The sequence below is a fragment of the Uloborus diversus genome, chromosome 1 (genome assembly GCF_026930045.1).
Source record: "Uloborus diversus isolate 005 chromosome 1, Udiv.v.3.1, whole genome shotgun sequence".
NCBI lineage: Eukaryota > Metazoa > Arthropoda > Arachnida > Araneae > Uloboridae > Uloborus > Uloborus diversus.
Genome location: NC_072731.1, coordinates 245,489,338 through 245,513,291, shown reverse-complemented (window position 1 = coordinate 245,513,291; position 23,954 = coordinate 245,489,338). Strand labels below are relative to the sequence as shown.

The 23,954-nt window shown below is 34.0% G+C and overlaps 1 long non-coding RNA gene across 1 annotated transcript; it reads left to right on the top strand.

Annotated features, from left to right (window-relative positions):
• Positions 1–10,420: 10,420 nt before the first annotated feature.
• LOC129226393 (uncharacterized) lies at positions 10,421–21,971 on the top strand. Its single transcript, XR_008580782.1, has 3 exons — positions 10,421–10,544; positions 17,344–17,639; positions 21,740–21,971. It is a non-coding gene; the product is annotated as an uncharacterized LOC129226393 (long non-coding RNA).
• The last annotated feature ends 1,983 nt before the right edge of the window (positions 21,972–23,954 follow it).

Sequence of the window (23,954 nt, the reverse complement as noted above, 5' to 3'; positions counted from 1 at the left end):
TCTTTCACCACTGGTAGATCGAAATGGATGTACAGCAGAACGTCAAAAATCTGAACTAACTGGAAGCATAATGGTTTAAATTTTCAAATTGCTCGAATTTTCGAAAATAATCAAGAAAATACCATGTAGGAATATAGCATGCCATTATTCAAATAAAGTGATTATACAATATGTACGTACATAAAATACAAACTGTACATAACGCTACAAATCGTAATTGCATTTTTTAAACCGAAATTAACTCTGATTGTTTACATTGCGAAAAAAAAGTTTTTACAGTATAATACTGTCAGCAAAGGTTCCAAATTGAAACTGTAAAATAAACTGTAATAAACTGTAAAGTTATCAGTAATATAATGTTTTATGTAGAAATTGTCCTGTAAAATTAACAATGATAATCTGTAAAATAAGCAGTAGTGTACTGTCTTTTAATGGAATTGCCCTGTGAAATCAACAAGGATAAACTAAAATTAGCAGTAATATACTGTCTTATATAGGATTTCTCTACTGAAATTAACAACAATACGCTATACAATTAGCAGTAATATGTTGTCTGATAAAGGAATTGTCCTGTGCAATTTAACTATGATAAACTGTAAAATTAACAGTAACATACTGTGAAATCAATTGCACTTGATCTTAAAAGTAGCAGTATTTTATGGTCTAAATACCCTTTTTTGAGCAAAAATGCAAAAAAAATCCCTTATAATGCATACAATGTTATAACAATAAGGAAAACAATGGGGGGGGGGGGCATGGTCACCCTGAGAAAGTTTCAAAAACAGATAAAAACCTCTTTTAGAGCTAAATATTAAAAAAAAAATCCTTATTATTTCTCGAAGTCTAACATGAATAACAATGCTGAGGAGTCATAAACCCACAATGCGGAAGTTTCAAGTAGTTTTTTAAAACCCTCTTTCCTAGCTTAAATTGAAAAAAACCAAATCAATTTTTTTTCGTTCTAAGTGGACCTCCGAAACTCTTCAAACCCTAACCTTACCAAAGATCGTCTAAAATGCGTTTTAAAGTCTATAAATTAGAAAAATTTCCTGGGATGGGCCTTTTGATCTCTCCTCCCCTTAACATCACCAAAAAGCGTCCAAAACGACCTTTTTAAAGCTACTATTTCTACGGGAATGCTCCAACCCTCTTCTCTCTTACCATTACCAAAGATAATTAGAATGCATCTTTAAGACTGTGATTGTAATCTAGAAAAATTTCTTGGTGTGGGACTTCGAATCTCTCCTCCACGTATCATCACGAAACGATAGTATTAAACTGCGTTTTTAGCACTACAATTGAAAAAAAAAATCTGCCGGAGAACCCCCAAACCTACCTCTTCTAAACATTATTGAAGATAAAGTTTACGTTTTTAAAGCTTCAATTTCGAAAAATGGGCCGGGGGATGGAGTCACACCCGAGTCCTTAATACTACAAAAGACAGTTAAAATGAATTTCTAAGATTACAAATTAGAAAAATTTTCTTCTCTCCTCCCTCTAACATCATCAAAGATTATCTAAAACTGCATTCTTGGAGCTACAATTTCGAAAAATGGACAGGAGAGCGCCACCAAATTTCCTATCCCCTAACATTACCAAAGATCGTCTAAAATGCGTTTTTATGACTACAAATTCTAAAATTTTACGGGGGAGAAACCCCCGAACACCCTTTACTTCGGAGTTAATATTGTACTTACGGTTTTGGTTCATATCTGCTTCCTCTTAAATCAGAAGTCCTATACAGTCGCCTCAAGAAAAAAAAAAGTACTGATTACAGGAATACTACATTGAGGCGACGATATATGCTACACGTTTCTTAAGAAAAAGGGAAATTTTTGGGACGGTTAACAGCCTTTATATTAAACTTATGTCCTCTAGTGAAAATTCCTTAAAAAATGCTCTGGTTATAGGTGGACTATGTTGATATTTGTAATGTTCAAAAATTTCCAAAGCACCATATTTTTCAAATGGCCCCCTCCGAGAATTCTGTCTGGATCCGCCCCTGATGGTCTAAAAACGATTTATACAGGAAAAATTAACAGCAGTAAACCATTAAATTTATTAGTAGTCAATCATTTTTACGCAAAATGGTTTTTCCAATCATTGTCTCTTTTCATAGCCGAAATCACTGCTTTTAAAAGCTGAAAAACAATATAGAAAAGTAAGGCATTCAAAATTCTGTACGTACGTTAGGATGGTTCGAAAAAATCGATTTCTTTATTTCGAAATCGCGTTATCTCTCAAAAGTTATAGTTTGGTATCCTCAATAAGAGAAAAATAGTAAAAATAATGCTAAGTTGAGAGACATCTTCAGTTCGCGCGTAAGGCTGAAAATTTGAAAAAAATAAGCAAAAAAAAAAAAAAATGAATTTTTCAAAAAATAATAATATTAGTTTTTTGTATTTTTTCATACTGCGACAGCCATAAATTTTCAGTATGTATGGTAGTTTGAATTTTAAAAATATTTCATAGCTTTTACATAAGATCTTTAGTTCGCGCATCATACGCCTTAGATTGGGCAGGAGATTTTAGTCCAATTTAAGGCGTATGCGCAAACGAAAGGACGAACTTGTTATGTAAAAGCTATAAAATATTTTTTTAGGTTCAAACTACGCTTTTTACTGACAATTTATAGCTCTTGCGATATAAAAATAAAAAAGAAACTAATTTTATTATTTTTTGAAAAACTCAAATTTTAGTATATCTTTTCAAACTTTCATCCTTATGCGCAAACTGAAGATGTCAACTCATAATGTTTTTATTATTTTACCCCAATTGAGGATATTACACTACAACTTTTGAGAAGTAACGCGATTTCGAAATAAAGAAATCGGTTTTTTCGAACCACCCTAATATGTACGTAGTAGAAATCGGCCTACAAGCAAAATCTGTTCATTTTCCAAAGTTTTTCAACAACAAAGATAGTGTCTTAGCCTTTGAAAAGCGGCAATTAAACTACTGCTAAATATATGTTACATTGATATTAATTTCATGGAACACAAAATAAATGAATGCCATCTCTATACTTTATTAAACCTGTTTGAGGAGAAAAAATGGCGCTTCATCATTTATACAAGAAACTTTTTCCTCTATTGCAAACTTTAAAATTTACAAACAGAAGGAAATTTCTAACTATAGTCTGAAGCTTTATTTTAAAAATAGTTGTAGATTTTGTCATGAAACAAAACTTTTCGATCAATAAAGGTTGTAAATATGAGAAAGTTTTATCTTATATGACAGAAAATACTACATCGTATTTTCCTTACAAATATTTTTTCCCCTTATGCTGCTAAAATGTGTATCATAACATGGGTAAATGCTTTGTAGTATGCAATCCATTATACCTTTAAGTATAATATAACTTTATATACACTTATACGTTAAGAACTTTATTCTTCTTTGCATAATTTCATAACATTGAACATATAATAACGCGCCACATGGACCAGCTTCACTAGTCCCATATGACCCGCAGTTCGGGTAAAACTAGCAAACATTCTCGTTCAATTCATTTTTCAAAAAAAAAAATCAAAAACGATGCATTGAACTTTCGCTTAATGACATTGAACATGACAACAGACCACAAGGATCAACTTCAAGGGCCTCACATAACTCGCAGGCTGTAGGTTAGGCACTTGTGGCTAAAACATTTTTGATGAAGTCATCTTTCAAACAATAACAACGAGTAAAATGGACCAGTTTTGGGGGTCAACATATGACCAGTGGGCCGTAGGCTGAGTAAAGCCCACTAACACTCTTGATAAAGTGGTCATGCTTCAATCAAATAGCATTATCAAGATCATTGGTGCATAGTTTTCGATTCGTAATATTGGATGTAAATAGTGGGACACTAGCCTCAACTTCGCAAACTCCGTATGGCCCGCATGAAGGGTATCAATGGCGAAGAACCCCCATTTATGCTGCTTTTTAAACAATAACAATTAGCCTCCCCGATTGGTTCCCTGGGTCCAAGGGCGTTCATATGCAAAATTTTAAAGGGGGGGGGGGGCTCTAAAATTTTCCTCATGGTCTAGCAGAACATTTTATCCATGGAAACCGATTTCAGTACAGATTAGACATATTAAAATTTGATATTTTAAATAACTTACTCATTAATGGCTGGAAACGAGATTTTTAACCATTTTTGCAAAGAAAAAAGCACTAAAAGCAAGGAATTTCTCCTTTCAAAGGGGGGGGGAGCTTGAGTCCCCCTTTTCCCCCCTGTATGGGCGCCCTTGAATGGGTCATAGGTTGGGTTAAACCGGCTAACACTCACGATCAAGTTCAATCAAAAACATTTCAAGATCAGTTAATTTGTTTTTAGTTCGCCACATTGAACATGACAACGAACGACAAACATCATCCTCGCGGCCTTTATATGACCCGCGGGCTATAGGTTGAGCACCAGTAGCTAAAAATAATCAAATTTCAAGTCAACTTTCAAACAATAACAACTACAATGGTTGGGAAATAAATACCTACACACATTGAACTTATTAGCCCTCCTTTTGCGTTAGCAGTTAAAAAAATTAAAATTCAAAGAAACCGACTTCAATTTACAAGGTCAAGTTCAAAAGAGTTTCGAATAATCGAGGTTCTATTGTAATTCCAAAACAAAAAGAAGAAAAAAACGCTGCTCGGCCTTTCAGCTAAGATCAAAGGGTGATTTAGTTTTTTTTTTTTTTTTTGATATGTTAGTATCGAGGCTCTACAGTTCAGTTAATTCCATTTCACTGAACTGTTTCAATACCAATAAGTGAATTCAAATTATTCAACACTCTGAGAGACATACGTACAATGTGCAATGTATCAGTAAACACTTGAACGTTTTGATTCATTGAATTATGGACGGTATACAAAAGTTGCAAACGCTATCTGACGCATGTTCACGTTGTAACATTTATCACTAAAATGATCAAATAAAGTTTTTCACTGAAATTAAGCTGAACCTAAGGGAAAAAGACGAAAGAAAAAATTAATCGAACTGCGTTAAAAAATCTACTAGACGACATAAGGATTTATGTAAGTTAAGTATCGACTTTCTAAGTACTTAATGTAATCTGGAAACAAATTCTACTAGGGTAATAACTTTAAATACAATCAAAAAGGAATCAACTACTTTTTAAATTTAATAAAAGTTTCAGAAAACGTTTCAAAACTATCATACGCTCAATAGTTCACTTAAAATCACAACAAATGCATGGAATTTTGTTATAAAACAACAGCTACAACTTAACACCAAAAATAAATTTCAAAGCCAACATCTTGCAACGAATAATGGGAAACGAATTGTGATGTTAAAATAAACACCGTTCCTTCACACTCATTACCGATGTAAAAGAAAACTAAATTTAAAAGAAAATAGAATGAATATTGTTCGTACTTACCTTTAATTTGAATTACAACTTAGCTGTCCTCACACAGTAACGATAAAAACGAAAACATGACTCTCGACCATGTTGAATTCGTCAGTTTCTCTTCGAAACGTCACATACGGAAAGAGACACCTTTTGCGCATCGATTTGCACAGCCAAAAACAAAAACTTTTTTCTACTGGCAGTATTAAACCGTAGGAAACAACAGCACGTTACTCTATAATCAACAACTATTTTTTGCAGTATACTGAACATGATAGAAAATTGAAGAAATTTCAGTGCTTAAGGAATTCAGTGAGGCACCTTTTTTCAGGAATCAGTGGCGGATGCAGACTACCATTTTGATCATGCCTGAAGAATGAGACCTCCCCCCCCCCCTTTCATCCGCATGAACGAACCAACGATTTTAGGTACGAAGAATTTCTGGAATTGCCTACATGTCAATAAAAAGTACCAAATCGACCAGGAATAAAGCCTCTTTTTGGGCATAAACGCTAAAAAATAATTTCATAACCAATAAAAATAAGTAGAATTTTAAATTTTTACTTTCAAAAATAATTTACGAATTGAAAAGATCACTGATATTGTTTAATCCGCCCCGCCCTTCACAGTAGTTATACAATAAATATACTGTACAGTACTTTTTAATTACCGACACAAAAAGGAAGGGGGTTATAAGTTTGCCGTATCTGTGTGTGTGTCTATGGCACTCTAGCTCCTAAACGGATGGACTGATTTTGAAAAAAAATGTTCGAAAGGAGAGTTGATCGAGAGTTTTCTTAACTAAGTTGCATCTTTGGATGACATTAATTAACAAAGATATTAATTAAAAACCTCTAAAACGTTTTTTCGCGATTTTTGCAGTGAAACCACAGTTAAAAATTTTAAACTTTAATAGCAAAATACAGAGCATTTTCCCCGCGTCTGATAGAATGTGTTTAGAACTTTCATGTTTCATAGAATTCGAATTATAACGTTTTCTTAAACAGATTTTAATAATGGCTAAGCGTTCACGCGATCGATAACCAAATTCACTGTTGGCCGACAAGGAAAAATTTCAATGATTTAAATTTTTTTATCTGGTGTCAGTTTCCATTGAATAGAAAATAAAATACTTGGTATTGATTTTTAATATTATAAGGTTTTTAAAAGGATTTTCAATTTTCCCTCTTAATTCTACAGTTGTGGCTCAGTCGGGGTTTTTTTTTAATTTTTAATTTTATCGTTGCTTGTATACAGTAAACATAATACTGCACCTATATTACATTATGCACTCAATTTCATATCCTCAATTATTCCATACAATTATGTATTTCTCGAAATGTATCTATTCCAAAGTAATTGTCGAGCAGTTTATTAAAACTTAATAGTCGTGCCTTCGGATTTTTAACGTTATGGTTATTGACGTCTATTGTTTTGAAGAAACCCTTAAAGTAGATTCCAGACTCAGGAAGATAGACTTTAGTCCTTTTAATATATTATATCAGGAATAGATGTTTCCGTCAGCCATTACAGTTAATGAACTGTGGAAGTACGTTCGAAATATCCCCAGATTACTCTAACTAACTACCTTCTTGCAAAGTAATGGGATCTCCGATCTTAAATTTTTAGGAGGGGAAGATTCTCATTTTGACAAATGAAGCTCCGAATTTTTCCGAATGTTAAACATTCGAGCAGGTACAAAAGAAAAAGCATATTTTCAATCATTTCTTTTGACGACACAATTAATTTATTTCTGTAATTACTTCAAGATAAAGTAACATTTGAAGGATAATCTGTAAAGTTTTCATTGATTCTTATAAGGAAATGAGCCACTGGCAGCGGTTTTCCGTGGACGTGTCAAGATAAAAAAGAATTTCATTGCGTAGGGGGGGGGGAGGTGTAACTCATAACTAACCGCTGGATCATCTCAAATCAAAAAACCAAAATGATTTTATTAGTAAATGGGTTCCTGCAGGCCCCAAAGTTCATTATCATTGTTTTGTAACTTTAACGTAATTACAAAAGAGTAAAATTTTCGAATTTTTTATGAGAAACTTGTATTTGACTTCTATGTGCTGATAAAAAATTAAAAATAAATTAAAGGAAATGAACTTGACGTTGTTACCTGCAGAAAATTATTGACTAGTTACTTCATTTTGATTTTTAGCTTTTAGGTAATCCAGTGTGAGCTATGACGGGCAATGCAGTGATTTTTTTGTTCCCCCTTTAGACACTTTCAGAATTTCTTCAAATGACTTGAATGAAAATTTCACAGAATAATTTTACATTATTGTTTTAGCAAATTGTTATTATAAATATAAAAATATTACCTGAAAACGAAAATCGAAAATATGATTTTTTATTTTGTTTTGAATCAATTTGACTCCCCCATTAAAAAAAATAAGTGGAACATAATAGGGACTTTCCGGCTTCGAATTGAATTGCAGCAGGCTGACGATACCCTAAAAACATTTAAACTGAAAAGGCAATATTTTCATCGTAGGTTACTGGGCCTGTGTGTGAAGACCAAGACTTGATTACAAATGCAAATACAAATGTGACGACCAGCAACAGGCTCTTGGCCCAGCTAGGCTGGTCCTAGTCAATTTATTAGTCCTCAATGAATATCAATGGCTCTCTTAAAGCTTTCCACCCCTTTGCTCATTACCACCTCTACCGGTAAGCTGTTCCAAGTGCCCACAACCCTACTAAAGTAGTAGTTTTTACTTATTTCCAGGTTAGCCTGAAATTTGAATAGCTTAAAACAATGACCTCTCGTCCTGCTTTCGGTGCAAAAATTTAATCCATTAACAACATTCATTTTGATAAATTTAAACAACTGAATCATGTACCCTCTGATCCTTCTTTGCTACAGGATATACATATTAAACCTATTAAGTCTGGTTTCATAATCTAAATCTGAAAGTTCGCCTACTAGTTTAGTTACCCTTCTTTGAACCCTTTCCAATACAGAAATACCTTTCCTCAGATAAGGCGACCAAAACTGCACTGCATACTCCAAATGGGGTCTTACTAAACTCCTATATAAAGGCAGAAGAACCTTAGATTTTTTTTTGAAATAGATCTATTGATAAACTCAAGCATTCTGTTGACTTTGTTACTTGCAATGCTGCACGGCTGACTAAACTTGAAATCTTGATTTATTAAGATACCCAGATCAATAACATTTTCTGCCTGACTAATGATTGAACCCTGTAAACGATAACGCGTACGCTTATTGCCATGACGTAAGTGTAACACTTGACATTTCCCTACATTAACTGTCATACCCCACTTATTCGCCCACTTAGTAATATAATCTAAATCCTCATGAAGCTGTTTTACCTGTTCTTCATTTTCTATAATCTCCATAACTTTTGCATCATCAGCAAAACAATTCATGCTTCCAGAAATATTCTCATTGATGTTATTCATAAAAAAAATAAACAAGAGAGACCCTAAAACTGAACCCTGAGGAACCCCGCTTAAAACATCACTCCATTTAGAATGATTTCCCCTCACAACTACTCTTCGTTTCCTTTCAGTCAGTTAATTTCTAACACAAAATAAAGTTTTTCCTCCTATTCCTATATCAGCTAATTTGCTGAGAAGAGCAACATGCGGTACCTTATCAAAAGCTTTTTGAAAATCAATATAAACAACACCCACACACTTTTTGTTATCTAAAGCCAAGTTAAATTTGTCGTAGAAATACAATAAATTTGGAGCACACTATTTACCTTTCCTCAACCCATACTGCAAACTAGTCAACAGAATATTAGTCTCTAAGAATTTCATAATGTTAATTTTGATTCAAGTTTCGAAAATCTTACAAACCACCTGAAGTCAGACTTACAGGTCTATAATTCCCAGCATTACCTTTAGACCCTTTCTTGAAGAGCGGCGTTATGTTAGCCAGTTTCCAGTCCTCTGGCACTGTCCCTGAGTCAAAAGAAGCATTGAAAATATTTAAAATAACATCCACTAATTCCTCTGCACATTCAACTAAAATTTTTTGGATAAATATTATCTGGTCTCGGAGCTTTAGTTGCTCCGGGATCCCGTAAGCATGGAAGCTCACGGGAGCTCACCTCTTGCACTTCTTTTCAGTTTTATGTCAATTTTTACACTTCGAATGTAATTCAGAGTATTTAAGAATAAAAGTAAGCTCTGAAAACTATAGGGCTCCCGTACTTTTTTCATTAGAAATTCAGCCCTGGTGAAATCAGCAGAACATTCAGTAAGCAACGGAAAACTAAAGATTTGTTAAAACAGTTAGCATCAGGTTGCACGACATTAGGAAGAACGTCGATGGAAGAAGATTATGAGAACATAACGCAAATTGGTAAAGTTGTTGTGAACATATTTGGTGACAGTAACATTTTATTCCAAGCACTTTTCAAAAACATCACTCATTCTACAAATTCGTTCTTGTCCAATCCATGTCAACTTTCCAAATACCTTTGTCAAAATCATTCAGCAATGAAAGGCTAATTCTTCATACATAATGCAATCCCGCGCCCTTCCCACAAAATGACATACTTAATGTTCGCATTGTGAACGTCCATCATCTATTTCTCTCACGAATGCAAAATTAAGGCTCACGATAAGACCTGAAGGAAAGATTATTTTCCACGTGACCAATATATTATTTCATGTCCACTCTTTCGATATAGAGTTCACGAGTTGGAAAATAAATTTCCTTTGTTGAGGCACTTGAAAAATCTCCTCTGATCTTTTCTGACATATATTATCACTCAGATACTATGAAACAGGTTTAGGGCAGCTACTGCGCCAGAATTCGAAAGGAGATGAACACCTTTTAAAGACAAGTTTTTTCTATTCTCTAATCACTTTTTTTTTTCTTTCCCCCCCCCCCTCCTTTCACCTTTTTTGCTTTATTTTTTCAACGTTTTTCACACATCAAAGTCATCGGCGACTGCTTCAGATTTTAACTGGTGCAAGAATGCAAGGTCCAGATGACATTATTAAGCCCCAAGGTCGAAGGAGCGTTGGAAAAGCATCCCTATCTGCTGATATGGCGAAATTTCACCGGGATTTCCAAGTCCTTGGTGAAGCCCTATATAAAGTTAATGGCCGAGCTGATAATTGTAGAACACACCCGTCTGCAGAACAGTTCTTGTCTTCACTTTCCATTTTGACCAGTACTTCATCATGAAGGTCTTGGTGAGTACTTTGAAAATTCGAGTAGGAGCGATTGATTCTCTGAAGATAATAAACTTAATTAGTAATGTATATTTTGAAACTTCAAACTGGTGTATTATAAAATCGTGTACTATTTCTTTGTTTTTGAATGCAGTATTATCTTTTAAATAAACTTTTCTCTTTCTAACTCACTGCAAGCTAACCATAATGGGTTTTTTCAAAATTCTATTTAATAGTTTTTTTTTTCAGAAAAATTTTAAAGGTATATGTTCAAAATCAATAACTAATCACCACCATTGTACATAACGTGCATTTTTCATAGAATTTTGAAAAAGCATTCGGGCCACCCCTCCCCCCGTTAACACAGCAATGGGCAAAATACGGATGCTGTTTGTTCTTTAGTTTAGTTGCCTTTGATTTTCACTTCAAAAACAAATTTAAGAAAATAATATCAACAGATAATGAATACTGTATTTATAACTATGCCTAAAATTAAATATTTAATGTAATGTCATTAAACTGTAGTATATATTAATTAGAACAGAAAACGAATATATTTAGCTTCTTCTCTAAATTCTCGCCTGAATTTGTGAAAGAAAACATGTTTAACAGTCAAGCTTCTTAGGATAGGTCCACTGCATGTTGAACGAACTTGTTTGCATACTACTATACAGTTGAGCCCGATTGGAATAGGCAATTTGCCATGAAAAATTATTCTAATAAGCGGGATATTCCATTATACGGGATAAAAATAACACACATCAACGGTGTAGTACATTGAAATTTTATTACATTAAGTGGGATATTCTATTATCCGATATTCCATTAAGCGGGCTCGACTGTACTTAAACCTACGCAATAAATTTCATGTTTAAGGAATTAAATAATCCACATCTAAATAATGACATCGCTCTGCATTTATAAGGGTAAAAAATGATCAAGCAACACTGATTTGCAGCCCTCTGAGGGAAGGAGAAAGTAGGTATCCTTAAATCATGACTCCTTGTCTCTTGCATCCTAATACAGTTTGTGTAAATTTCTTTCTCCTTGTGTACAACACTATCATCTAGTCCCACACAGACCAGTTTATATTCTCAGTAGAGGGCATTCCAACCTTTAGCACATGCAATGACAAGAAAAGTACAGTGAAATCCCGTTACAACGAATGCCAATACAACGAAATATCCGTTTCGACGAAGTAAATTTTCAATCCCATTTCAATTTCCATTACATTGCTGGAATTCTGTTACAACGAAATTCTCGTTACAACGAACAAAATTTTCGGTCCCTTGAAGTGTAACGGGATTTCCCTGGATTTTTGTCTTACAGGCCTCTTCAATTCATTCCTTCATTGGAATATTTAAGGAAGCCTAACAGATGTGTAAGGCCTGCTGTACTACAATTTCGTAATCGGGCCCTGCGTCTAAAAAGCAGGGCTGCGGAGTCTGGGGGGAAGTGACCCACTGCGATTCCTTTACAAAAGCGGTTCCGATTCAGTCTCCACAACCCTGGCAGACTTGCGGACTCAGAAGGAAAATGACCGATTCTGACTCTGATGCTCTGAGTTTGTATGCTTGTATGTTTCTCGCACAAATGTCGGATCTTCGCAAAATTTACCAAGGTACTTTAAGGTCAAGTTTTTAGAGAATTTTAAAATGTTCCAAATAAAATTGCACAGAATTTATTTTTGCTACACGAACGAATTTACATATCTTTTCGAATTTTATGCCATGTTGCAGCTCGGAAAAAAAAAAAAAAAAAACACCAGGTAAAGTTTTTTTAAAGTCCGTAAAATAATTCGAACATTTTTGAAATGATTATTTTTAACTAAATGAAATATGAAAGGTTTAACTCAAATTACCCCACAACGAAAGAACACGATCACACAAGTATAAAAGTAAAAATTCTTAAACATTTAATCCTATTAAAACTTAGAAGGCAGGATGATGCAATTATTTTCTTGCTATGCAAGATATGTTACTTTTTCAACTGCCTAAATAAAAAGAAATGTGGTAGTGATAGATACCCGGAGAACACCACATCATAATTCAATGAATTTCATAAAAACGAACAGAATATTAAACAGTACAAAATACAGCAGAACGTCCAAAAATCCGAACGTCAAAAATCCAACACGTCAAAAATCCGAAAGCACACTCATGATGTTTTAATAAACTGCTCGACAATGGCTAAATAGCAGAAACATTTCGTGAAATAAATAATTGTCTGCAATCATCAACGAAATGAAACTAAATATGTTTGTAACAGAGGTTTAGTATTACATTTACCATCCAAATAGTGCGGGTTTCAACACACGGAAAATCGGTAAAAGCAAAAAATAAACCAAGTTCGTCAGTGAAACTTTTTAGTCTCAAACAAAAAAAAAAAAAGTTTTTCACAGATGAAGCGATGTGAGACATCAGTCAGGGGCGGCATTTCAGCATTTCGTTTGGGGGGTCGAGTTTCTTGAACATGAATTTCCTCAGAACGGTATAAAATACATATTGTTTAACAAGAACTGATAATTAAATGGTTTTAATGTTAAGAATAATCAGGTTTGTAAAGAACAATTAAAATTTTTTCAACCGAAGCTTTAAATTTATTTTGTTATAAGTTATCTCACAAAATATCTCGGTACTAGTTTTTATTTTTTAGTAAAGTTTTAATCTGCTATTTTTGGAGTCAGGAAGAACAGAAAATTTTGTAACTATAGTTAATCAATATCCAATGACTTAATTTATTGCCAGTATAGCTAAAGAGGAAGGTCTTGCTTTGTCTCATTGCGCTTCGAAGGCAATTCTCTAACCTCCTGAGACACGAAAGTCAAAATTGGTTGACGTTCAGTTCTCCTACAACCTACAACTTTCTGGTTGTGTGCGTAGTTTTTTACACCGATGAAGAGGCTCCATTATTGTAGCCTTAAAATAGCTATATGCTGTATTTTCGTGTAAATTTGTGCTTTATTTACATCGGTTTTTCAATTTAATCACGGAAGTCATCTTTCAAATGACTGACCTGATTGAAACAGTCAAAAAACAATGGAAGCAAGAAAGTTATGTCAAAAAAGCACATTTCCTTTAGATTCGTCTCTTTAAAATAACCAAGAAAGCTTTTTAAATAGGCTAGTATTTATTTTGTGTCATTAAAAAGTATAATCACAATTCACAAAACAATTCTTCTTCCCTTATGCTATTACTTATAAGTGTAATATTTTCTTTTTTGCTTTCTATAACCGACCTACATAATATTGAAGTTAAGACCAATAATAAATATATCTCATTAAATCCTGTCTCAATTTCTTGAGAAACTGAATTGATCAGTTTATTCAAAATATTGATTTAATATTTTGACTAAAACTTAACTTCATCTGGGGGGGGGGGGTTGTCACCTCTTCCACATTGGCATACATTAAAAACTGTTACGAAAAGTTCTGTCACAAAATTCCACACCTGGTTCAAGTATGCATTAATGCGAAAATTACTAAGAGTTTCGATTGTCAATCCAAGCATAAAGATTAGCGAATTAAAATTTTTATGATAGAGTGTAGCATTTATCAAAAAAACGCTCCGCAGTATAAATAAAGTAGACAAAAAATTCAGACAAAGGCATACATATTAAAATGACATCAAATTTTTTATCAATGAAAAGGTCGCTTTCCAGTAATTCTTCCATGGGGCTTTTATAACTCTTGAAGACCATCTTGTGTCACTCAGAGATTGTCAAGTAAAGAGCCTTAAGATACATTTGTTGATGTGAAAGTATTTTTTGATGTGAGATGTTTTTCAAAAATAGCATATCATTACAAAAAGTTCCCATGAAAGCATATGATACACCGAGTTGCTAAAATGTGTTTCTAGTACATGGCGTCAATGAACACTTACTAGCTGAACATTAAGTTACAATATGAGCATAAAAATTTATGTAAACTGACATAGAATTTACGCGTAAAAATTGCAGACTCTACACTGTACGGGTATCTCATACAAGATGCTCCATCATAACATAGATTACTCAATTTTGAAATATTTAACCCATATGAAGAGATTAGGGTAGGGCGGGGCTAGTTGAGCAATTTTTTCTTCAAGTGATTATAGCTCCTCCACAATAAGCCTCAACAGCTTGTGTGGCATACCGATGGATTCCTTATTTATTCTTCTACAAAAAAGCCCATAGTAATTTATTTCTGACTGATCAAGTTCAAAAGTTACAGCTGTATAAACGAAGAAAGTCAAGTAGGCTCAACTTACCCCATAGGTGAGGTAAGTTGAGCAAGGGTATGGGGCAAATTGAGCAGTTAGAGATTCTAGTCTAACTAAGGTTTCTAGACATGAAATAAAAATTGTATTTGATAATCAACCGTTACTTTATTAATTCTAAGTTAAAAAATAAAACAAAACATAATATTCTTCTAGATATTAAACATAAAAATAGAACCAACAAAAACGCAACATATTTCAAGATTATTTTTTTGGAATAAATTCAGCCTTTCCACTTAAAATCAGATTTTTTCAATTTCAATAAAGATTAAATTAAGAAAAAATATCCATAATGACTAAAACTAATCATCATCGTCATCGGAATTGCAATTGATGCAAATGAAATGAAGGCCAGTAACTTGGACACATTTTTTATGTGCCCACTCTTTACAATCTTTGCATTGGATCCACTTCTCTCCTGGTTTGCTGTCAGACCGGAATTCGCTACAAACCAGGCAGATACATTCATCTTTGTCACTTTCATCACTAGACTGAAGTATTTTTTTACTAACACTCTTCTTTTTTTGTTTTCAATTTTCTTCTTTTGCTTCTTAACTTTTTTACTAGATTTACTCTGTTCTTCTTGCAACGCGTTCTTCTCGGGTGTATCTGTGAGAATTGCAGCTTTTCTCGAGAGAAGAATAAAAGTCACTATCATTTTAAATCACCGTGTAAGTTGAGCAACAGTTGCTCAACATACCCCGACCCGAGTATTTGAATTTAAAATGAGGTTATAAAAAAACTGTATTAGTTTAAACAAAATCCATAATAGATATAGAAAATACATAAAATTAATGAAACTTTAACACTTACTTGATTGAAAATGAATAACATTTAACCTGTACAGAAGAAATATAGACAGACAAGATTTTTTTACTTTTCTTTCGCAAAATAAACAAAGCGCACGCGTGCCTTACTCGATCGTAAATTCGCAAATAGCGGTCGCGTAATGTGTTCCCCTCCCGTGCCCTCGCCTTTCCTTCATTTGACGTGTTAGCGTCCGGTGTATAGTTTCGGAGATATTTCGATTGCCCAACTTACCCCTATGCTCAACTAGCCCCGCCCTACCCTACTTCTTTAGTTAAGGCAAACACTTATCCTCCATCAGTTTTTTCTGTTCTGAAAATTCAGGCAAATGATTTTCTAAGTTATCTAAATTGAATTTTACCATTTTATATTATTCTTAGTGAAAAATTTGGGGGTGCAACCGCCCCCTCTCGCACCCCCTATTTACCGCCCCTGACATCAGTCTATCAATAAGGAATATGTAGAGAGCACAATATTTTCAAATAATATAACTTTGGTTCCATGAAGTCGATTAATTTCTGTAATGTTCATTTCAGAGTACAACCAATACTGTAAATCTTTTCCCTTTATGTTCAGTGAGCAATGAGAGTTAAATTTTTGATAAAAAATCTAATTGTGGCGTGAAGTGCTGTATTGAATGTTATGCACACACATATTGTTTCACCACATTGTTTAAATTGGCAAGCTATATTCCTAAACAGTATTTTCTTGAACATTTTTGAAAATCCGAACAATCTGAAAATCCGAACTACCTGTGGTTCCAGTTATATGGTTCCAGATTTCTGACGTTTTACTGTACTCTAACAAGTCTGACCAACTGAAAAAAAAAAAATCTTACCCAGGGGCCTCTGCAGCCCCACTGGCCTCCGGTCCTGAGCACTGTCCCCCTTTAGCCGCTTCTCCTGTTCGTGGCGTCCATATCCTACACACAAGCTCACAAACATATACGCTCAAACACAGGTATCATTACGCACATACGCACTCCCACACACACGCCGTTACACACATACACACACATGCCTAAGTGCATTCACACAGGTCTACGCACACACACAAGCCTATACATGCACGCATGTGCGCCTTCACACACAACTATACGCACATAACCGCCCAGGAGGAGAGGCAGGCTTGGGGGGACAGGAGCCGTTTCTAGAAACAATAACTCCAATGAGTAGGGCCCTGTCGTGATTGCGAAAAACATAATTTGAATACAAAATTTTAGAATTCAAATAAATTTTATTCTTTCGTTTTTTTTTTTTTTTTTTTTTTTTTTTTTTTGAGCAATCACGATTGCTTATTGCTTTCATTTGACCGTCCTTGGTGTCTGGTTCCTTTTTCAGCTTGGACCAGGGACACCAGCACCACCGCCCACCGGCCTCTGCAGGCGGCGCGGCTGCTCCGGTCCTGAGCTATACGCTTTTCCTGGTCGGAGGCGTCCATGTCCTACACACATGCGCGCTCATACACACACACACGCACACATACACACACGCCTACGTGCAGACACATAGGTCTACGCACACAAACAAGCCTACACATGCACGCACGCGTGCCTACATATACACACACGCCTGAACGCACACACACAACTATACACACGTAACCGCCTAGGAGGAGGGGTTGGGGGGACAGGAGCTGTTTCTAGAAACAATAGCCCCCAATGAGTAGGGCCCTGTCGCAACTCGTGATTGCGAAAAACATCATTTGAATTCAAAATTTCAGAATTCAAATTATTTTTTTTTTTTTGTCTGTTTTAGGTTGCTCTGACTTTGTTGGGCCTGGTTGCATGTGCTCTGGCCACTTACGGCAGTTACTATTATCCCTCATCCTACCAGAATTATCGGTACCCCTACAGTCGTCACTATGGAGACTACGGTTATCCTGTCTCTTATTCTCTGCCATACGCAAAGAAATATGTCTCCCCAGTTTCCTATGGTTCCTACCCAATCAGCTACGGTTCATATGGAAGATATGGATACGATTATGGCCACCTAGGAGGACATTACGAACATCCCCACGACTACTACTACTACAAAAAATGAAGTTTGAAACGGTAAGTATGTTTAAACTATAAGATATCACATTTTTATTTTCAGTCAAAAAATTGATTGTAAGAGCTTCCAAATCGAAACTTTTAGTTCTTATTCTTTACTGAATTAATCAGTTTTTATTTATTCTTATTTCTTAATAAGCACCGTTAATTACTGTATTGAAACTTGTGAAACTCGCTAAATATTTTATGAGAAAAATAACTAATTTATTAAATCAGTAAACGCTATTCGCAATTCCAATAAACTATAGGGGACGCTGCAGCCACTGTCTAATGGTGGATGAAAAAGGTAAAACAAACAAATGTCGTAACTTATAGCTTGCTTTGACGCTTAGGGAATTGCAGTAATTTTTCATCGTATTTGTGGGAAGCTTTCTTTTGGATTCTTCTGAAATTACATTACACCACAAACTGTCTGAAGCCTGTAATTTATCCCAAAGAAAACACGTGGAATGGAATGTTTTACCTTTTTCTTAAGTACTATTAATCACCGCAAGGTAGCGTATTCCAGCTCTGGAGTTGCGAATAGAAAAAACACAGAAAATTTATCACAGGAACATTTTTTTAATGAATATTTGAGTAAGCAAAAATGCTTTAGAAATAGAATTCTTCTGAGACAACAGAACATGCAACATTTTTTTAAAACGTCCCGCACAAAATTAATTTTATTCAGTTAGTAGTCAATGCAAAATGAGAAATAAGTTGTATAAACACTAACCGAAAAACTACACTAACCATCTGAAAACTTGAATTATCTTATAATTATTAACTTTATTGAAAGAACTCACAATAAATGTGACTTTCGGATATGCTTATTGCATGTCGGAAAAGTTATGTAGCTACTAATGAATGGAAAACGGCGCCAGAAATTTTAATGTTGATATTTATTCGTATTTTTCTCTGTCTGGTTTTCACTCATCATTATTATTTAAAAATTATTTTATTTCTAAATGCATCAACTTCATTCGTTTTCATTTTCTAAATGAATGCTTAAAATTTTTATGTACATTAAGCATTTAATGTTAACTTTTTTAGATTATTATTACAGCGCTTTCCTAATACAGTAGATTTCAGGGAAATGCAATATATATATATATATATATATATATATATATATATATACTCTTTATCAAAACTTCCTTTTCACTATTGTATCTAACCGGCACCTTTTCTATGATGCAAAATAATCTTAAATTTCAAGAAATTTCCAAATTTCGTCTATTCGGTGGACTTTCAGGTTTCTTTAAAGTTAAGGTTCACGCTTTTTTGTTTTCCTGTTTCCCACAGCATCCGGATCTTTCAACACCGTAAGTGAACAAAATTTAGAATTACAAAAAAATCTTAAAAACAATTCGTTATTCTGATGTTGTTTCTAGTGTAGAAGAGTAGAAGCATTTCCTACAATCAAGTTGTGCAACAATTCCCAAGGCACAAATATGAGAATGCCTTTAGTCACTGATAAAAATTGATATAGAATTACTATCTGCAGCCAATGACGTTTTGGACCCCGTCGCGATGCAATTTTAGGGGCTCGTTTATCTATTACTCTTAAAACAAGAGATTGAGAAACAAATATTTCTTACTAATAATTATACAAATGCAAATGTGACGACCAGCAACAGGCTATGGGCCCAGCTAGGCTGGTCCTAGTCAGTTTATAAGTCTCCACTGAAGACCAATGGCCCTCTTAAAGCTACCCACCCCTGCTCATTACCATCTCTTCCGGTAAGCTGTTCCAAGTACCCGCGACCCTACTAAAGAAGTAATGTTTCCTCATTTCCAGGTTAGCCTGAGATTTGAATAGCTTAAAACAATGTCCCCTTGTCTTGCTTTCTGTGAGAAAATTTAACCCGTTAACATCTTTCATTTTGATAAATTTAAACACCTGAATCATGTCTCCTCTGGTTCTCCTTTGCTCCAGGTTATACATATTGTCTCATAACCAATCTCAGTTTATTAACACAATGGTTATCAACCGATGGTATGTAGTTAACTGCAAAAAAAATATACTAACTTACATTGATAATGCTGGAATTTAATTGTGCCAAAGTTTGAGCAACGTCGTGTGATCCAACGATGAAGCAAAAATATTGCAATGTTTTGTTTATAATTAATTTCTGGATTGGTATTGAAATGGAAGACACGCAAATAACTAGCAGACGTTGCAGGGAAGCCATGTGACCTTCAGGATAGTTTTTCTGTTTGGAAAAGCTTTTTCAACTCCAAACATTAACGAACATTGCAAACAAAAGCAAGCATAGCGCTCCTACTATTTATTTTCAGAGACTTTTTTAGTTTTATGTTTTATTAATAAAACTTAGTTTAATAAAATGCCCATCGTCATAAATAAAATTGCTTACATTACCATTTAAACTACCAATAAGTAATTTATACTTTTTGTGGGGTCCCTAAAATATGCTAACCCAGAGAACTTTATTAAAGTAAGGTTGCCCTGAGCAAAAACGTCCCGCACAACTTGTACAAATAAAAAACAAAAAAATAATATGACTAACAGATAAAATAAAAACAACGTAACAAAGTATCACCTGCATTTTTGGATCCTCTTCGGGGCCCCTTGTCGTGAGGTGCCTCAGAATTGCGATATGATAAATCCTGTGAAGCGAAACTTGTGGTTTCTTTTTATTGAATTATTTGATTCCCGTTCCTTTTATTTTTTGTATTACGTCCTTTTAAGCCACTCCCCTTTGGAGTCAGTTGTATATTTGCTTTGGAAGTGAAAGCATCGTCTGTATTCGTTGTGGCGTATGCCTAACCCCTTTTGTTTTTATATGTTTCGATAGTAATTAGCTTTAGACTTCATTAATAAACTTATTTTAATTTTAATGGCTTGACTTCATTGCCCATTTGAACCACATTCGTTTTTACCTACTTTGTCAGCCAGAAACAAGCGGAAAGTTTTGACTATTAGAAATTGAAAAATTACAGCTTTTTTTTATGACGAGGAGTTTATCACCTCGATTCTCGAAAATTAGCTTATCACTTTGTTTAGGCTTCAAATTATTCCAAATAATCTTTTCGTTGAAAAGGGGGGGGGGGGGATCAAAATACATCTCCTTTATCAAAAAGAAAGTTAACACTTAAAGAAAAGCTGACAGATTTCAAATTCATTTTCTGAAGTTGGTAGCAATAAATTTCAACTACTAATGAAGGCAGTGAGCGTCAAAGGAATGTTAGTGCCATAGTTAAAAAAATTGAAGCAAACCAGTATAAATGGTAAGAAAACGTCTCTGTTTTGGGGCAAGCAGTATGATTTAGAAAAAGATTTAAATGAAAGCCTAAATAGAATATGAATTTTAAACGCGCTTCACTCAAAATTTAAGACTTAACACTTACATCCCTTTGCTTCTCAATGAAACGAGCTGATGTGTGCATCACATGACTTCCTTTTACTCCAATTTAATGTCATTTTCTCATTATTGCCAATTTTAATGTAATTCAATAGGTTACTCTCTAAATATCACCAACAGTGGCCAAATTAAAACCAGATTTAAAAACAAAACAAAAAAAACGCCAAATTTGTCGCCAAGTTGGTGACAAAACTTGGCGACCAAAAGATTGGCGATATATCGCCAAGTGTCCGCCAAATTGTAACACCACTTGAGTTTGTATTGAAATTAACAATGATTCCCCCCCCCCCAAAAAAGGGGCAAAAGACCCCCTTAGAAACACCCGAATGCAACCAAAAGGGACATACAGACGTCACGAGAAAATTCGTGTAATTAACTCTGGAATCGTCATTATGGATATTTCGCGTGTCTACACGTTTTTAGGCACTTATCCACGTGTGGTCGAGTCTTAAAAAAAACAACATTCGTTCGGGGGTGAGCAAAATGGAAATTAAGGTCGATTTTTTGAGTGAATTTTTTTTCGCTAATACAATACTTCCTTTTTTGTAAAAGGAAGTAAAAAGGGGGTTCCTTGTGGATAAGAAACATAAATATGCAAAAGTTTTGGTAATCTGTGCTTTAAACGATGGTTTTACCATGTAATATTTCCGCGCAAATGTAAATGTTTTGTTTCTTTAGTTTTGTTCTTAATAATTTCAATACGTTCATAACATGGAACTTTTGTCACCTTTTTAGGATCCTGTCTTCTACCAGTTGATGAAACTGAAACCATTTGTTAAACCGAATTGACGACTAAATATACAACTTCAGAACAACATCGTATTGGTGCTAAAAAGCGTAAAACGAGAAGCATGTTCAAATGCATTCTTCACTATTTTTATTCTTTTTGTTTATTGATGCAATTCTTTTTAAATGAATAAACCATGCTGATTTATGTGAAGTGTATAATAAAACATGTTTTTACTAACTGTTGATTTCTATTGTAAAAAAAAAGTTTCTACTTTTACAATTGTAAATGTAATTAATTGTAAGTGGTTCAGGACTAACTTTAAACTAACATTCTTCATGTTCTATGAATATACACAATCATAAAAACCTTTGAAAAAAATGCAAATATATTTCTCTAGAACAATTTTAAACAGCTAATCTTTTTTCTAACCAATATTTATGTATTAGAGGAGATGGAGAAAAAGCAATTTCTCTGAAAATCATTTTTTCGTGCGCCAACCTATTTAATGGAAAAAAAATAATAATTTGACTGCCAGTCAGCAGATGGGTATCCAAAAACTACATTCTGCACATGACGAGCCCTTTACTACAATTTATATATATATATATATATATATATATATATATATATATATATATATATATATATATATATATATATATATATATATATATATATATATATATATATATATATATATATATATATATATATATCATTCTTTATATATATTCATTCTTTAACTGCATTATATAGAAGTAGTAGAGTCCATGTTCGTCATAATGTTCATGCAATAGAACAAGAAGATATCACATTTGGAGTCTTTTGTAAGGTGTTTGGTGTAACTATTGATACGTCTGTCGCCGTGGAATTGCTCAAAAATTGCTCGAATCAAAGAATCCGAAAATCATTCTTGGTTAAAATAAGATGGGAAAAGTTTAAATCATAACCTCAAAAGTTTTCACAAAAAAAAATTGAGAAAACCTTGCAGGCAGAAATTTTAACTAAATTTTTAAAAATTTTAGAGAAAAGTTATTTTTGTTCGAAAATTTCTTTATATTTGATAACTTACATTAAAACCTAAAAAAAATAATAGTAACTTTTTTTTTTTTTTTGAAGAATAAAAATTCCTTTGTGATGTTTTATTTAAGCAATCCCAAAGTTTTTTTTTTTTTTTTTTCCCCAAAAGCCACTAGAAGCTATGCTTAAATGCAATCAAAAAAGCAAAAATAATTCTTAAATGATCTGCATTAGTCTATAAAATTCTGTTGTTCAGGTTCATTAAGCCACTCAGCAAATTACAAAATTTATCACTGTAAATGCAAAAGTGCAGTAGGCATCAAATGCACACACATATAAACGGTCTGACACGGTCTTTTTAAAACCATTTTAAAGAGCTGCATCCAGTGGTGTGCATCATATCCATGGCGCAAGGGGGAGGCGCTAGAAGTCTCAAGGGGCATATTCAGGAAAATAACACTATTTTTTATTATTATTGTTCTTTTGGGAGGGGCGTAGGGCACAGAAAAATCTTGCAGAAGCATTGCACCAAAGTCTATGCATCTCAAAACATAATGAGCAAGGGGCTTTTGCTTGAACACTGGCAATTTACAATATACACAGCATGTCAAAGAACTTTTTAGAGACTACCGCTATATTTCATCCCACAGTAGGCCATCTGCGATTCCAGTGAATGATCATAACAGGCAGCTGCAGTGGCAGAGCAAGAATTTTTTCGGGGGAGGGGGGATATGAAATTTTTCGAAATTAAAGGTCAAAAATTGCAATTTTTGGTCTTTGCATGAGTGTTTATACATATAATTTTGTTGCTTCATAAAGGGTGTAATGACCCCCCCCCCCCCTCATCCCTACCTAGCTACGGGTGGAGGATCATAGCAAAATCTCAAGGCATTTGTTCGTTATCCTAAATGGTACACGTTCAGTAGAGAAGTAATTTTTCACATTGAATTTGGAGGAAAGAGTTAATAGGTGTTATCCCAGTAAGCAAAATATCTTGCCTCAGTATTGCATAAAGGTTGACATGCAAGAAAAATCATCTTGCATTAATGCTGCCTCAATGTTGTTATGTTACTCCATTTATGCTGTCAGCAGGCTGCCACAATATTGACTGACAAGGTGTATGTGGCATAATATCAGGAAAATATCAAGGTAGGCTGCTTTTGTAATATTGCATACGTATTGATATGACAGGATAATATC